Source organism: Brienomyrus brachyistius, chromosome 2 (assembly GCF_023856365.1).
Source record: "Brienomyrus brachyistius isolate T26 chromosome 2, BBRACH_0.4, whole genome shotgun sequence".
Taxonomy (NCBI): Eukaryota; Metazoa; Chordata; class Actinopteri; order Osteoglossiformes; family Mormyridae; genus Brienomyrus; species Brienomyrus brachyistius.
The window spans coordinates 34,653,485-34,669,360 of record NC_064534.1 but is presented as its reverse complement, the minus strand read 5'-3'; the positions used below and the strand labels follow the sequence as shown (position 1 = coordinate 34,669,360).

Below are 15,876 nucleotides of genomic sequence, written 5' to 3'. Positions count from 1 at the left end.
CTACTACGCTCTTTGAGCAAATTGTGTATGTCAACGTATACTTTGCCAGTCCAATTGCTGCAGAATTGTCAGCTAAGAGAAATGCGTGTATCCTCCATTTCTTTCGCTCACCACGACACAGGTGAATGTGGCATATCTGTGTTCTTATAATCACGTCTGACACTTTCATTTTCTTTACCTCTGATCTCCAAGCACTCCCACCACCGGGAGAAAGAGAAAGCACGGCCCGTACGGGGATCGAACCCATGACCTTGGCGTGATTAGCACCACGCTCTAACCAGCTGGGCTAACCGGCCAAGCGGCAGAAAAGGTCGGCTACATCACATGCAAAAAGTGCAAAAGAAATGTTTTTGAGCCAGAGTGCGCCATGGGGCGCAAAACTGAGCCCATGATAGGTCCCACCGAGATTTGAACTCGGATCGCTGGATTCAAAGCCCAGAGTGCTAACCATTACACCATGGAACCAGCTGGTGCATTGCAGCCCAGGCGGAGACGAGCTCCAAAACGCATGTCACGTGCTGCCAAAACGCGGGATTGAACCAGGGACCTTTAGATCTTCAGTCTAACGCTCTCCCAACTGAGCTATTCCGGCACATTCGTGAGCTCCACTCTTGCCGTTTTCTGCCTCTTTCTTTGGAGCCCATCTCCCCACCTGAGCCACATGCCGTGAACGTCGACCTTAAGCAGCAGCAAGCTATGAAAAGTGTCCGATTTTAAGCCATAGTACGGTACACGAGTCAGGTGAGAGGCTCTTCTCAAGCTAACACGAGACTGTTGCTCAACAAAGACAATATGTCAGACAGTGGAATGTGTGAGAAAGTGCAGAGATGCAAGGATGGGCAAGAAGGTGGTCAGAAGTGTGAAGCTGAGATGCCTCTGTGTAGTTTTTAGCTAGGGGAACTGTAATGAGCCAGCCTCAGGGATCCGCTTGCCAGGGGTTGAGCGGAAATGTGGAGTACCTGTCTTGAGATAAGACTGAATTAGCTGGAGTTCAGCGCTGAGTGTACAGTCGTTAAAAGAGCAGCTTTGCATTGGCCGGGAATCGAACCCGGGCCTCCCGCATGGCAGGCGAGAATTCTACCACTGAACCACCAATGCAAACACACGAGACCGACATTCCGCCGAAAGACCGGAAAAATTCCTAAAGCAGAAACGGAGTGATGACAGCTCATTTCACACAACTGTTAAGATCAACGGAATATTTATAAATTGAAATGCTTGAAGCACAAGAACTCTGGGACCTTCTAGTGGAAGTGCTGCTTCGGGATACTTGACAACTCCGTCGACTTTTCCAATAAATGCCTCGAAAAAAGCTAGTTCCATCAGAAAGTTGTAAAGAGCATCAGAAGGCAGCACGGTTTTACAACGCGGGTTGGATTTTTCTTCAAGAACTACTACGCTCTTTGAGCAAATTGTGTATGTCAACGTATACTTTGCCAGTCCAATTGCTGCAGAATTGTCAGCTAAGAGAAATGTGTGTATCCTCCATTTCTTTCACTCACCACGACACAGGTGAATGTGGCATATCTGTGTTCTTATAATCACGTCTGACACTTTCATTTTCTTTACCTCTGATCTCCAAGCACTCCCACCACCGGGAGAAAGAGAAAGCATGGCCCGTACGGGGATCGAACCCATGACCTTGGCGTGATTAGCACCACGCTCCAACCAGCTGAGCTAACCGGCCAAGCGGCAGAAAAGGTTGGCTACATCACATGCAAAAAGTGCAAAAGAAATGTTTTTGAGCCAGAGTGCGCCATGGGGCGCAAAACTGAGCCTATGATAGGTCCCACCGAGATTTGAACTCGGATCGCTGGATTTAAAGCCCAGAGTGCTAACCATTACACCATGGAACCAGCTGGTGCATTGCAGCCCAGGCGGAGACGAGCTCCAAAACGCATGTCACGTGCTGCCAAAACCCGGGATTGAACCAGGGACCTTTAGATCTTCAGTCTAACGCTCTCCCAACTGAGCTATTCCGGCACATTCGTGAGCTCCACTCTTGCCGTTTTCTGCCTCTTTCTTTGGAGCCCATCTCCCCACCTGAGCCACATGCCGTGAACGTCGACCTTAAGCAGCAGCAAGCTATGAAAAGTGTCCGATTTTAAGCCATAGTACGGTACACGAGTCAGGTGAGAGGCTCTTCTCAAGCTAACACGAGACTGTTGCTCAACAAAGACAATATGTCAGACAGTGGAATGTGTGAGAAAGTGCAGAGATGCAAGGATGGGCAAGAAGGTGGTCAGAAGTGTGAAGCTGAGATGCCTCTGTGTAGTTTTTAGCTAGGGGAACTGTAATGAGCCAGCCTCAGGGCTCCGCTTGCCAGGGGTTGAGCGGAAATGTGGAGTACCTGTCTTGAGATAAGACTGAATTAGCTGGAGTTCAGCGCTGAGTGTACAGTTGTTAAAAGAGCAGCTTTGCATTGGCCGGGAATCGAACCCGGGCCTCCCGCGTGGCAGGCGAGAATTCTACCACTGAACCACCAATGCAAACACACGAGACCGACTTTCCGCCGAAAGACCGGAAAAATTCCTAAAGCAGAAACGGAGTGATGACAGCTCATTTCACACAACTGTTAAGATCAACGGAATATTTATAAATAGAAATGCTTGAAGCACAAGAACTCTGGGACCTTCTAGTGGAAGTGCTGCTTCGGGATACTTGACAACTCCGTCGACTTTTCCAATAAATGCCTCGAAAAAAGCTAGTTCCATCAGAAAGTTGTAAAGAGCATCAGAAGGCAGCACGGTTTTACAACGCGGGTTGGATTTTTCTTCAAGAACTACTACGCTCTTTGAGCAAATTGTGTATGTCAACGTATACTTTGCCAGTCCAATTGCTGCAGAATTGTCAGCTAAGAGAAATGCGTGTATCCTCCATTTCTTTCGCTCACCACGACACAGGTGAATGTGGCATATCTGTGTTCTTATAATCACGTCTGACACTTTCATTTTCTTTACCTCTGATCTCCAAGCACTCCCACCACCGGGAGAAAGAGAAAGCATGGCCCGTACGGGGATCGAACCCATGACCTTGGCGTGATTAGCACCACGCTCTAACCAGCTGAGCTAACCGGCCAAGCGGCAGAAAAGGTCGGCTACATCACATGCAAAAAGTGCAAAAGAAATGTTTTTGAGCCAGAGTGCGCCATGGGGCGCAAAACTGAGCCCATGATAGGTCCCACCGAGATTTGAACTCGGATCGCTGGATTCAAAGCCCAGAGTGCTAACCATTACACCATGGAACCAGCTGGTGCATTGCAGCCCAGGCGGAGACGAGCTCCAAAACGCATGTCACGTGCTGCCAAAACCCGGGATTGAACCAGGGACCTTTAGATCTTCAGTCTAACGCTCTCCCAACTGAGCTATTCCGGCACATTCGTGAGCTCCACTCTTGCCGTTTTCTGCCTCTTTCTTTGGAGCCCATCTCCCCACCTGAGCCACATGCCGTGAATGTCGACCTTAAGCAGCAGCAAGCTATGAAAAGTGTCCGATTTTAAGCCATAGTACGGTACACGAGTCAGGTGAGAGGCTCTTCTCAAGCTAACACGAGACTGTTGCTCAACAAAGACAATATGTCAGACAGTGGAATGTGTGAGAAAGTGCAGAGATGCAAGGATGGGCAAGAAGGTGGTCAGAAGTGTGAAGCTGAGATGCCTCTGTGTAGTTTTTAGCTAGGGGAACTGTAATGAGCCAGCCTCAGGGATCCGCTTGCCAGGGGTTGAGCGGAAATGTGGAGTACCTGTCTTGAGATAAGACTGAATTAGCTAGAGTTCAGCGCTGAGTGTACAGTTGTTAAAAGAGCAGCTTTGCATTGGCCGGGAATCGAACCCGGGCCTCCCGCGTGGCAGGCGAGAATTCTACCACTGAACCACCAATGCAAACACACGAGACCGACTTTCCGCCGAAAGACCGGAAAAATTCCTAAAGCAGAAACGGAGTGATGACAGCTCATTTCACACAACTGTTAAGATCAACGGAATATTTATAAATTGAAATGCTTGAAGCACAAGAACTCTGGGACCTTCTAGTGGAAGTGCTGCTTCGGGATACTTGACAACTCCGTCGACTTTTCCAATAAATGCCTCGAAAAAAGCTAGTTCCATCAGAAAGTTGTAAAGAGCATCAGAAGGCAGCACGGTTTTACAACGTGGGTTGGATTTTTCTTCAAGAACTACTACGCTCTTTGAGCAAATTGTGTATGTCAACATATACTTTGCCAGTCCAATTGCTGCAGAATTGTCAGCTAAGAGAAATGCGTGTATCCTCCATTTCTTTCGCTCACCACGACACAGGTGAATGTGGCATATCTGTGTTCTTATAATCACGTCTGACACTTTCATTTTCTTTACCTCTGATCTCCAAGCACTCCCACAACCGGGAGAAAGAGAAAGCACGGCCCGTACGGGGATCGAACCCATGACCTTGGCGTGATTAGCACTACGCTCTAACCAGCAGGGCTAACCGGCCAAGCGGCAGAAAAGGTCGGCTACATCACATGCAAAAAGTGCAAAAGAAATGTTTTTGAGCCAGAGTGCGCCATGGGGCGCAAAACTGAGCCCATGATAGGTCCCACCGAGATTTGAACTCGGATCGCTGGATTCAAAGCCCAGAGTGCTAACCATTACACCATGGAACCAGCTGGTGCATTGCAACCCAGGCGGAGACGAGCTCCAAAACGCATGTCACGTGCTGCCAAAACCGGGATTGAACCAGGGACCTTTAGATCTTCAGTCTAACGCTCTCCCAACTGAGCTATTCCGGCACATTCGTGAGCTCCACTCTTGCCGTTTTCTGCCTCTTTCTTTGGAGCCCATCTCCCCACCTGAGCCACATGCCGTGAACGTCGACCTTAAGCAGCAGCAAGCTATGAAAAGTGTCCGATTTTAAGCCATAGTACGGTACACGAGTCAGGTGAGAGGCTCTTCTCAAGCTAACACGAGACTGTTGCTCAACAAAGACAATATGTCAGACAGTGGAATGTGTGAGAAAGTGCAGAGATGCAAGGATGGGCAAGAAGGTGGTCAGAAGTGTGAAGCTGAGATGCCTCTGTGTAGTTTTTAGCTAGGGGAACTGTAATGAGCCAGCCTCAGGGCTCCGCTTGCCAGGGTTTGAGCGGAAATGTGGAGTACCTGTCTTGAGATAAGACTGAATTAGCTGGAGTTCAGCGCTGAGTGTACAGTGGTTAAAAGAGCAGCTTTGCATTGGCCGGGAATCGAACCCGGGCCTCCCGCGTGGCAGGCGAGAATTCTACCACTGAACCACCAATGCAAACACACGCGACCGACATTCCGCCGAAAGACCGGAAAAATTCCTAAAGCAGAAACGGAGTGATGACAGCTCATTTCACACAACTGTTAAGATCAACGGAATATTTATAAATTGAAATGCTTGAAGCACAAGAACTCTGGGACCTTCTAGTGGAAGTGCTGCTTCGGGATACTTGACAACTCCGTCGACTTTTCCAATAAATGCCTCGAAAAAAGCTAGTTCCATCAGAAAGTTGTAAAGAGCATCAGAAGGCAGCACGGTTTTACAACGCGGGTTGGATTTTTCTTCAAGAACTACTACGCTCTTTGAGCAAATTGTGTATGTCAACGTATACTTTGCCAGTCCAATTGCTGCAGAATTGTCAGCTAAGAGAAATGCGTGTATCCTCCATTTCTTTCGCTCACCACGACACAGGTGAATGTGGCATATCTGTGTTCTTATAATCACGTCTGACACTTTCATTTTCTTTACCTCTGATCTCCAAGCACTCCCACCACCGGGAGAAAGAGAAAGCATGGCCCGTACGGGGATCGAACCCATGACCTTGGCGTGATTAGCACCACGCTCTAACCAGCTGAGCTAACCGGCCAAACGGCAGAAAAGGTCGGCTACATCACATGCAAAAAGTGCAAAAGAAATGTTTTTGAGCCAGAGTGCGCCATGGGGCGCAAAACTGAGCCCATGATAGGTCCCACCGAGATTTGAACTCGGATCGCTGGATTCAAAGCCCAGAGTGCTAACCATTACACCATGGAACCAGCTGGTGCATTGCAGCCCAGGCGGAGACGAGCTCCAAAACGCATGTCACGTGCTGCCAAAACCCGGGATTGAACCAGGGACCTTTAGATCTTCAGTCTAACGCTCTCCCAACTGAGCTATTCCGGCACATTCGTGAGCTCCACTCTTGCCGTTTTCTGCCTCTTTCTTTGGAGCCCATCTCCCCACCTGAGCCACATGCCGTGAATGTCGACCTTAAGCAGCAGCAAGCTATGAAAAGTGTCCGATTTTAAGCCATAGTACGGTACACGAGTCAGGTGAGAGGCTCTTCTCAAGCTAACACGAGACTGTTGCTCAACAAAGACAATATGTCAGACAGTGGAATGTGTGAGAAAGTGCAGAGATGCAAGGATGGGCAAGAAGGTGGTCAGAAGTGTGAAGCTGAGATGCCTCTGTGTAGTTTTTAGCTAGGGGAACTGTAATGAGCCAGCCTCAGGGATCCGCTTGCCAGGGGTTGAGCGGAAATGTGGAGTACCTGTCTTGAGATAAGACTGAATCAGCTGGAGTTCAGCGCTGAGTGTACAGTTGTTAAAAGAGCAGCTTTGCATTGGCCGGGAATCGAACCCGGGCCTCCCGCATGGCAGGCGAGAATTCTACCACTGAACCACCAATGCAAACACACGAGACCGACATTCCGCCGAAAGACCGGAAAAATTCCTAAAGCAGAAACGGAGTGATGACAGCTCATTTCACACAACTGTTAAGATCAACGGAATATTTATAAATTGAAATGCTTGAAGCACAAGAACTCTGGGACCTTCTAGTGGAAGTGCTGCTTCGGGATACTTGACAACTCCGTCGACTTTTCCAATAAATGCCTCGAAAAAAGCTAGTTCCATCAGAAAGTTGTAAAGAGCATCAGAAGGCAGCACGGTTTTACAACGCGGGTTGGATTTTTCTTCAAGAACTACTACGCTCTTTGAGCAAATTGTGTATGTCAACGTATACTTTGCCAGTCCAATTGCTGCAGAATTGTCAGCTAAGAGAAATGCGTGTATCCTCCATTTCTTTCGCTCACCACGACACAGGTGAATGTGGCATATCTGTGTTCTTATAATCACGTCTGACACTTTCATTTTCTTTACCTCTGATCTCCAAGCACTCCCACCACCGGGAGAAAGAGAAAGCATGGCCCGTACGGGGATCGAACCCATGACCTTGGCGTGATTAGCACCACGCTCTAACCAGCTGAGCTAACCGGCCAAGCGGCAGAAAAGGTCGGCTACATCACATGCAAAAAGTGCAAAAGAAATGTTTTTGAGCCAGAGTGCGCCATGGGGCGCAAAACTGAGCCCATGATAGGTCCCACCGAGATTTGAACTCGGATCGCTGGATTCAAAGCCCAGAGTGCTAACCATTACACCATGGAACCAGCTGGTGCATTGCAGCCCAGGCGGAGACGAGCTCCAAAACGCATGTCACGTGCTGCCAAAACCCGGGATTGAACCAGGGACCTTTAGATCTTCAGTCTAACGCTCTCCCAACTGAGCTATTCCGGCACATTCGTGAGCTCCACTCTTGCCGTTTTCTGCCTCTTTCTTTGGAGCCCATCTCCCCACCTGAGCCACATGCCGTGAATGTCGACCTTAAGCAGCAGCAAGCTATGAAAAGTGTCCGATTTTAAGCCATAGTACGGTACACGAGTCAGGTGAGAGGCTCTTCTCAAGCTAACACGAGACTGTTGCTCAACAAAGACAATATGTCAGACAGTGGAATGTGTGAGAAAGTGCAGAGATGCAAGGATGGGCAAGAAGGTGGTCAGAAGTGTGAAGCTGAGATGCCTCTGTGTAGTTTTTAGCTAGGGGAACTGTAATGAGCCAGCCTCAGGGATCCGCTTGCCAGGGGTTGAGCGGAAATGTGGAGTACCTGTCTTGAGATAAGACTGAATTAGCTAGAGTTCAGCGCTGAGTGTACAGTTGTTAAAAGAGCAGCTTTGCATTGGCCGGGAATCGAACCCGGGCCTCCCGCGTGGCAGGCGAGAATTCTACCACTGAACCACCAATGCAAACACACGAGACCGACTTTCCGCCGAAAGACCGGAAAAATTCCTAAAGCAGAAACGGAGTGATGACAGCTCATTTCACACAACTGTTAAGATCAACGGAATATTTATAAATTGAAATGCTTGAAGCACAAGAACTCTGGGACCTTCTAGTGGAAGTGCTGCTTCGGGATACTTGACAACTCCGTCGACTTTTCCAATAAATGCCTCGAAAAAAGCTAGTTCCATCAGAAAGTTGTAAAGAGCATCAGAAGGCAGCACGGTTTTACAACGTGGGTTGGATTTTTCTTCAAGAACTACTACGCTCTTTGAGCAAATTGTGTATGTCAACATATACTTTGCCAGTCCAATTGCTGCAGAATTGTCAGCTAAGAGAAATGCGTGTATCCTCCATTTCTTTCGCTCACCACGACACAGGTGAATGTGGCATATCTGTGTTCTTATAATCACGTCTGACACTTTCATTTTCTTTACCTCTGATCTCCAAGCACTCCCACAACCGGGAGAAAGAGAAAGCACGGCCCGTACGGGGATCGAACCCATGACCTTGGCGTGATTAGCACTACGCTCTAACCAGCAGGGCTAACCGGCCAAGCGGCAGAAAAGGTCGGCTACATCACATGCAAAAAGTGCAAAAGAAATGTTTTTGAGCCAGAGTGCGCCATGGGGCGCAAAACTGAGCCCATGATAGGTCCCACCGAGATTTGAACTCGGATCGCTGGATTCAAAGCCCAGAGTGCTAACCATTACACCATGGAACCAGCTGGTGCATTGCAACCCAGGCGGAGACGAGCTCCAAAACGCATGTCACGTGCTGCCAAAACCGGGATTGAACCAGGGACCTTTAGATCTTCAGTCTAACGCTCTCCCAACTGAGCTATTCCGGCACATTCGTGAGCTCCACTCTTGCCGTTTTCTGCCTCTTTCTTTGGAGCCCATCTCCCCACCTGAGCCACATGCCGTGAACGTCGACCTTAAGCAGCAGCAAGCTATGAAAAGTGTCCGATTTTAAGCCATAGTACGGTACACGAGTCAGGTGAGAGGCTCTTCTCAAGCTAACACGAGACTGTTGCTCAACAAAGACAATATGTCAGACAGTGGAATGTGTGAGAAAGTGCAGAGATGCAAGGATGGGCAAGAAGGTGGTCAGAAGTGTGAAGCTGAGATGCCTCTGTGTAGTTTTTAGCTAGGGGAACTGTAATGAGCCAGCCTCAGGGCTCCGCTTGCCAGGGTTTGAGCGGAAATGTGGAGTACCTGTCTTGAGATAAGACTGAATTAGCTGGAGTTCAGCGCTGAGTGTACAGTGGTTAAAAGAGCAGCTTTGCATTGGCCGGGAATCGAACCCGGGCCTCCCGCGTGGCAGGCGAGAATTCTACCACTGAACCACCAATGCAAACACACGAGACCGACTTTCCGCCGAAAGACCGGAAAAATTCCTAAAGCAGAAACGGAGTGATGACACCTCATTTCACACAACTGTTAAGATCAACGGAATATTTATAAATTGAAATGCTTGAAGCACAAGAACTCTGGGACCTTCTAGTGGAAGTGCTGCTTCGGGATACTTGACAACTCCGTCGACTTTTCCAATAAATGCCTCGAAAAAAGCTAGTTCCATCAGAAAGTTGTAAAGAGCATCAGAAGGCAGCACGGTTTTACAACGCGGGTTGGATTTTTCTTCAAGAACTACTACGCTCTTTGAGCAAATTGTGTATGTCAACGTATACTTTGCCAGTCCAATTGCTGCAGAATTGTCAGCTAAGAGAAATGCGTGTATCCTCCATTTCTTTCGCTCACCACGACACAGGTGAATGTGGCATATCTGTGTTCTTATAATCACGTCTGACACTTTCATTTTCTTTACCTCTGATCTCCAAGCACTCCCACCACCGGGAGAAAGAGAAAGCACGGCCCGTACGGGGATCGAACCCATGACCTTGGCGTGATTAGCACCACGCTCTAACCAGCTGGGCTAACCGGCCAAGCGGCAGAAAAGGTCGGCTACATCACATGCAAAAAGTGCAAAAGAAATGTTTTTGAGCCAGAGTGCGCCATGGGGCGCAAAACTGAGCCCATGATAGGTCCCACCGAGATTTGAACTCGGATCGCTGGATTCAAAGCCCAGAGTGCTAACCATTACACCATGGAACCAGCTGGTGCATTGCAGCCCAGGCGGAGACGAGCTCCAAAACGCATGTCACGTGCTGCCAAAACCCGGGATTGAACCAGGGACCTTTAGATCTTCAGTCTAACGCTCTCCCAACTGAGCTATTCCGGCACATTCGTGAGCTCCACTCTTGCCGTTTTCTGCCTCTTTCTTTGGAGCCCATCTCCCCACCTGAGCCACATGCCGTGAATGTCGACCTTAAGCAGCAGCAAGCTATGAAAAGTGTCCGATTTTAAGCCATAGTACGGTACACGAGTCAGGTGAGAGGCTCTTCTCAAGCTAACACGAGACTGTTGCTCAACAAAGACAATATGTCAGACAGTGGAATGTGTGAGAAAGTGCAGAGATGCAAGGATGGGCAAGAAGGTGGTCAGAAGTGTGAAGCTGAGATGCCTCTGTGTAGTTTTTAGCTAGGGGAACTGTAATGAGCCAGCCTCAGGGCTCCGCTTGCCAGGGTTTGAGCGGAAATGTGGAGTACCTGTCTTGAGATAAGACTGAATTAGCTGGAGTTCAGCGCTGAGTGTACAGTGGTTAAAAGAGCAGCTTTGCATTGGCCGGGAATCGAACCCGGGCCTCCCGCGTGGCAGGCGAGAATTCTACCACTGAACCACCAATGCAAACACACGCGACCGACATTCCGCCGAAAGACCGGAAAAATTCCTAAAGCAGAAACGGAGTGATGACAGCTCATTTCACACAACTGTTAAGATCAACGGAATATTTATAAATTGAAATGCTTGAAGCACAAGAACTCTGGGACCTTCTAGTGGAAGTGCTGCTTCGGGATACTTGACAACTCCGTCGACTTTTCCAATAAATGCCTCGAAAAAAGCTAGTTCCATCAGAAAGTTGTAAAGAGCATCAGAAGGCAGCACGGTTTTACAACGCGGGTTGGATTTTTCTTCAAGAACTACTACGCTCTTTGAGCAAATTGTGTATGTCAACGTATACTTTGCCAGTCCAATTGCTGCAGAATTGTCAGCTAAGAGAAATGCGTGTATCCTCCATTTCTTTCGCTCACCACGACACAGGTGAATGTGGCATATCTGTGTTCTTATAATCACGTCTGACACTTTCATTTTCTTTACCTCTGATCTCCAAGCACTCCCACCACCGGGAGAAAGAGAAAGCATGGCCCGTACGGGGATCGAACCCATGACCTTGGCGTGATTAGCACCACGCTCTAACCAGCTGAGCTAACCGGCCAAACGGCAGAAAAGGTCGGCTACATCACATGCAAAAAGTGCAAAAGAAATGTTTTTGAGCCAGAGTGCGCCACGGGGCGCAAAACTGAGCCCATGATAGGTCCCACCGAGATTTGAACTCGGATCGCTGGATTCAAAGCCCAGAGTGCTAACCATTACACCATGGAACCAGCTGGTGCATTGCAGCCCAGGTGGCGACGAGCTCCAAAACGCATGTCACGTGCTGCCAAAACCCGGGATTGAACCAGGGACCTTTAGATCTTCAGTCTAACGCTCTCCCAACTGAGCTATTCCGGCACATTCGTGAGCTCCACTCTTGCCGTTTTCTGCCTCTTTCTTTGGAGCCCATCTCCCCACCTGAGCCACATGCCGTGAACGTCGACCTTAAGCAGCAGCAAGCTATGAAAAGTGTCCGATTTTAAGCCATAGTACGGTACACGAGTCAGGTGAGAGGCTCTTCTCAAGCTAACACGAGACTGTTGCTCAACAAAGACAATATGTCAGACAGTGGAATGTGTGAGAAAGTGCAGAGATGCAAGGATGGGCAAGAAGGTGGTCAGAAGTGTGAAGCTGAGATGCCTCTGTGTAGTTTTTAGCTAGGGGAACTGTAATGAGCCAGCCTCAGGGCTCCGCTTGCCAGGGTTTGAGCGGAAATGTGGAGTACCTGTCTTGAGATAAGACTGAATTAGCTGGAGTTCAGCGCTGAGTGTACAGTGGTTAAAAGAGCAGCTTTGCATTGGCCGGGAATCGAACCCGGGCCTCCCGCGTGGCAGGCGAGAATTCTACCACTGAACCACCAATGCAAACACACGAGACCGACTTTCCGCCGAAAGACCGGAAAAATTCCTAAAGCAGAAACGGAGTGATGACACCTCATTTCACACAACTGTTAAGATCAACGGAATATTTATAAATTGAAATGCTTGAAGCACAAGAACTCTGGGACCTTCTAGTGGAAGTGCTGCTTCGGGATACTTGACAACTCCGTCGACTTTTCCAATAAATGCCTCGAAAAAAGCTAGTTCCATCAGAAAGTTGTAAAGAGCATCAGAAGGCAGCACGGTTTTACAACGCGGGTTGGATTTTTCTTCAAGAACTACTACGCTCTTTGAGCAAATTGTGTATGTCAACGTATACTTTGCCAGTCCAATTGCTGCAGAATTGTCAGCTAAGAGAAATGCGTGTATCCTCCATTTCTTTCGCTCACCACGACACAGGTGAATGTGGCATATCTGTGTTCTTATAATCACGTCTGACACTTTCATTTTCTTTACCTCTGATCTCCAAGCACTCCCACCACCGGGAGAAAGAGAAAGCACGGCCCGTACGGGGATCGAACCCATGACCTTGGCGTGATTAGCACCACGCTCTAACCAGCTGGGCTAACCGGCCAAGCGGCAGAAAAGGTCGGCTACATCACATGCAAAAAGTGCAAAAGAAATGTTTTTGAGCCAGAGTGCGCCATGGGGCGCAAAACTGAGCCCATGATAGGTCCCACCGAGATTTGAACTCGGATCGCTGGATTCAAAGCCCAGAGTGCTAACCATTACACCATGGAACCAGCTGGTGCATTGCAGCCCAGGCGGAGACGAGCTCCAAAACGCATGTCACGTGCTGCCAAAACCCGGGATTGAACCAGGGACCTTTAGATCTTCAGTCTAACGCTCTCCCAACTGAGCTATTCCGGCACATTCGTGAGCTCCACTCTTGCCGTTTTCTGCCTCTTTCTTTGGAGCCCATCTCCCCACCTGAGCCACATGCCGTGAATGTCGACCTTAAGCAGCAGCAAGCTATGAAAAGTGTCCGATTTTAAGCCATAGTACGGTACACGAGTCAGGTGAGAGGCTCTTCTCAAGCTAACACGAGACTGTTGCTCAACAAAGACAATATGTCAGACAGTGGAATGTGTGAGAAAGTGCAGAGATGCAAGGATGGGCAAGAAGGTGGTCAGAAGTGTGAAGCTGAGATGCCTCTGTGTAGTTTTTAGCTAGGGGAACTGTAATGAGCCAGCCTCAGGGCTCCGCTTGCCAGGGTTTGAGCGGAAATGTGGAGTACCTGTCTTGAGATAAGACTGAATTAGCTGGAGTTCAGCGCTGAGTGTACAGTGGTTAAAAGAGCAGCTTTGCATTGGCCGGGAATCGAACCCGGGCCTCCCGCGTGGCAGGCGAGAATTCTACCACTGAACCACCAATGCAAACACACGCGACCGACATTCCGCCGAAAGACCGGAAAAATTCCTAAAGCAGAAACGGAGTGATGACAGCTCATTTCACACAACTGTTAAGATCAACGGAATATTTATAAATTGAAATGCTTGAAGCACAAGAACTCTGGGACCTTCTAGTGGAAGTGCTGCTTCGGGATACTTGACAACTCCGTCGACTTTTCCAATAAATGCCTCGAAAAAAGCTAGTTCCATCAGAAAGTTGTAAAGAGCATCAGAAGGCAGCACGGTTTTACAACGCGGGTTGGATTTTTCTTCAAGAACTACTACGCTCTTTGAGCAAATTGTGTATGTCAACGTATACTTTGCCAGTCCAATTGCTGCAGAATTGTCAGCTAAGAGAAATGCGTGTATCCTCCATTTCTTTCGCTCACCACGACACAGGTGAATGTGGCATATCTGTGTTCTTATAATCACGTCTGACACTTTCATTTTCTTTACCTCTGATCTCCAAGCACTCCCACCACCGGGAGAAAGAGAAAGCATGGCCCGTACGGGGATCGAACCCATGACCTTGGCGTGATTAGCACCACGCTCTAACCAGCTGAGCTAACCGGCCAAACGGCAGAAAAGGTCGGCTACATCACATGCAAAAAGTGCAAAAGAAATGTTTTTGAGCCAGAGTGCGCCATGGGGCGCAAAACTGAGCCCATGATAGGTCCCACCGAGATTTGAACTCGGATCGCTGGATTCAAAGCCCAGAGTGCTAACCATTACACCATGGAACCAGCTGGTGCATTGCAGCCCAGGCGGAGACGAGCTCCAAAACGCATGTCACGTGCTGCCAAAACCCGGGATTGAACCAGGGACCTTTAGATCTTCAGTCTAACGCTCTCCCAACTGAGCTATTCCGGCACATTCGTGAGCTCCACTCTTGCCGTTTTCTGCCTCTTTCTTTGGAGCCCATCTCCCCACCTGAGCCACATGCCGTGAATGTCGACCTTAAGCAGCAGCAAGCTATGAAAAGTGTCCGATTTTAAGCCATAGTACGGTACACGAGTCAGGTGAGAGGCTCTTCTCAAGCTAACACGAGACTGTTGCTCAACAAAGACAATATGTCAGACAGTGGAATGTGTGAGAAAGTGCAGAGATGCAAGGATGGGCAAGAAGGTGGTCAGAAGTGTGAAGCTGAGATGCCTCTGTGTAGTTTTTAGCTAGGGGAACTGTAATGAGCCAGCCTCAGGGATCCGCTTGCCAGGGGTTGAGCGGAAATGTGGAGTACCTGTCTTGAGATAAGACTGAATCAGCTGGAGTTCAGCGCTGAGTGTACAGTTGTTAAAAGAGCAGCTTTGCATTGGCCGGGAATCGAACCCGGGCCTCCCGCATGGCAGGCGAGAATTCTACCACTGAACCACCAATGCAAACACACGAGACCGACATTCCGCCGAAAGACCGGAAAAATTCCTAAAGCAGAAACGGAGTGATGACAGCTCATTTCACACAACTGTTAAGATCAACGGAATATTTATAAATTGAAATGCTTGAAGCACAAGAACTCTGGGACCTTCTAGTGGAAGTGCTGCTTCGGGATACTTGACAACTCCGTCGACTTTTCCAATAAATGCCTCGAAAAAAGCTAGTTCCATCAGAAAGTTGTAAAGAGCATCAGAAGGCAGCACGGTTTTACAACGCGGGTTGGATTTTTCTTCAAGAACTACTACGCTCTTTGAGCAAATTGTGTATGTCAACGTATACTTTGCCAGTCCAATTGCTGCAGAATTGTCAGCTAAGAGAAATGTGTGTATCCTCCATTTCTTTCGCTCACCACGACACAGGTGAATGTGGCATATCTGTGTTCTTATAATCACGTCTGACACTTTCATTTTCTTTACCTCTGATCTCCAAGCACTCCCACAACCGGGAGAAAGAGAAAGCACGGCCCGTACGGGGATCAAACCCATGACCTTGGCGTGATTAGCACTACGCTCTAACCAGCAGGGCTAACCGGCCAAGCGGCAGAAAAGGTCGGCTACATCACATGCAAAAAGTGCAAAAGAAATGTTTTTGAGCCAGAGTGCGCCATGGGGCGCAAAACTGAGCCCATGATAGGTCCCACCGAGATTTGAACTCGGATCGCTGGATTCAAAGCCCAGAGTGCTAACCATTACACCATGGAACCAGCTGGTGCATTGCAACCCAGGCGGAGACGAGCTCCAAAACGCATGTCACGTGCTGCCAAAACCGGGATTGAACCAGGGACCTTTAGATCTTCAGTCTAACGCTCTCCCAAC

The 15,876-nt window shown here is 48.7% G+C and overlaps 1 protein-coding gene and 22 non-coding genes across 23 annotated transcripts in view; 1 reads left to right on the top strand and 22 right to left on the bottom strand.

Moving 5' to 3' along the window:
- The window catches only part of LOC125715668 (uncharacterized), a 416,660-nt gene that overhangs the window by 157,012 nt on the left and 243,772 nt on the right, over positions 1–15,876 (top strand). The gene's annotated exons all lie outside the window — the stretch shown is intronic.
- trnaq-uug (transfer RNA glutamine (anticodon UUG)) lies at positions 394–465 on the bottom strand. The gene has a single exon. It is a non-coding gene; the product is annotated as a tRNA-Gln (tRNA).
- On the bottom strand, positions 1,028–1,098 carry trnag-gcc (transfer RNA glycine (anticodon GCC)). Its single transcript has one exon. It is a non-coding gene; the product is annotated as a tRNA-Gly (tRNA).
- On the bottom strand, positions 2,419–2,489 carry trnag-gcc (transfer RNA glycine (anticodon GCC)). Its single transcript has one exon. It is a non-coding gene; the product is annotated as a tRNA-Gly (tRNA).
- trnaq-uug (transfer RNA glutamine (anticodon UUG)) lies at positions 3,176–3,247 on the bottom strand. The gene has a single exon. It is a non-coding gene; the product is annotated as a tRNA-Gln (tRNA).
- On the bottom strand, positions 3,810–3,880 carry trnag-gcc (transfer RNA glycine (anticodon GCC)). The gene has a single exon. It is a non-coding gene; the product is annotated as a tRNA-Gly (tRNA).
- Positions 4,567–4,638, bottom strand: trnaq-uug (transfer RNA glutamine (anticodon UUG)). Its single transcript has one exon. It is a non-coding gene; the product is annotated as a tRNA-Gln (tRNA).
- On the bottom strand, positions 5,200–5,270 carry trnag-gcc (transfer RNA glycine (anticodon GCC)). The gene has a single exon. It is a non-coding gene; the product is annotated as a tRNA-Gly (tRNA).
- Positions 5,957–6,028, bottom strand: trnaq-uug (transfer RNA glutamine (anticodon UUG)). The gene has a single exon. It is a non-coding gene; the product is annotated as a tRNA-Gln (tRNA).
- trnag-gcc (transfer RNA glycine (anticodon GCC)) lies at positions 6,591–6,661 on the bottom strand. The gene has a single exon. It is a non-coding gene; the product is annotated as a tRNA-Gly (tRNA).
- Positions 7,348–7,419, bottom strand: trnaq-uug (transfer RNA glutamine (anticodon UUG)). The gene has a single exon. It is a non-coding gene; the product is annotated as a tRNA-Gln (tRNA).
- trnag-gcc (transfer RNA glycine (anticodon GCC)) lies at positions 7,982–8,052 on the bottom strand. Its single transcript has one exon. It is a non-coding gene; the product is annotated as a tRNA-Gly (tRNA).
- Positions 8,739–8,810, bottom strand: trnaq-uug (transfer RNA glutamine (anticodon UUG)). Its single transcript has one exon. It is a non-coding gene; the product is annotated as a tRNA-Gln (tRNA).
- On the bottom strand, positions 9,372–9,442 carry trnag-gcc (transfer RNA glycine (anticodon GCC)). Its single transcript has one exon. It is a non-coding gene; the product is annotated as a tRNA-Gly (tRNA).
- Positions 10,129–10,200, bottom strand: trnaq-uug (transfer RNA glutamine (anticodon UUG)). The gene has a single exon. It is a non-coding gene; the product is annotated as a tRNA-Gln (tRNA).
- On the bottom strand, positions 10,763–10,833 carry trnag-gcc (transfer RNA glycine (anticodon GCC)). The gene has a single exon. It is a non-coding gene; the product is annotated as a tRNA-Gly (tRNA).
- On the bottom strand, positions 11,520–11,591 carry trnaq-uug (transfer RNA glutamine (anticodon UUG)). The gene has a single exon. It is a non-coding gene; the product is annotated as a tRNA-Gln (tRNA).
- trnag-gcc (transfer RNA glycine (anticodon GCC)) lies at positions 12,154–12,224 on the bottom strand. Its single transcript has one exon. It is a non-coding gene; the product is annotated as a tRNA-Gly (tRNA).
- Positions 12,911–12,982, bottom strand: trnaq-uug (transfer RNA glutamine (anticodon UUG)). Its single transcript has one exon. It is a non-coding gene; the product is annotated as a tRNA-Gln (tRNA).
- Positions 13,545–13,615, bottom strand: trnag-gcc (transfer RNA glycine (anticodon GCC)). The gene has a single exon. It is a non-coding gene; the product is annotated as a tRNA-Gly (tRNA).
- trnaq-uug (transfer RNA glutamine (anticodon UUG)) lies at positions 14,302–14,373 on the bottom strand. Its single transcript has one exon. It is a non-coding gene; the product is annotated as a tRNA-Gln (tRNA).
- On the bottom strand, positions 14,936–15,006 carry trnag-gcc (transfer RNA glycine (anticodon GCC)). The gene has a single exon. It is a non-coding gene; the product is annotated as a tRNA-Gly (tRNA).
- Positions 15,693–15,764, bottom strand: trnaq-uug (transfer RNA glutamine (anticodon UUG)). The gene has a single exon. It is a non-coding gene; the product is annotated as a tRNA-Gln (tRNA).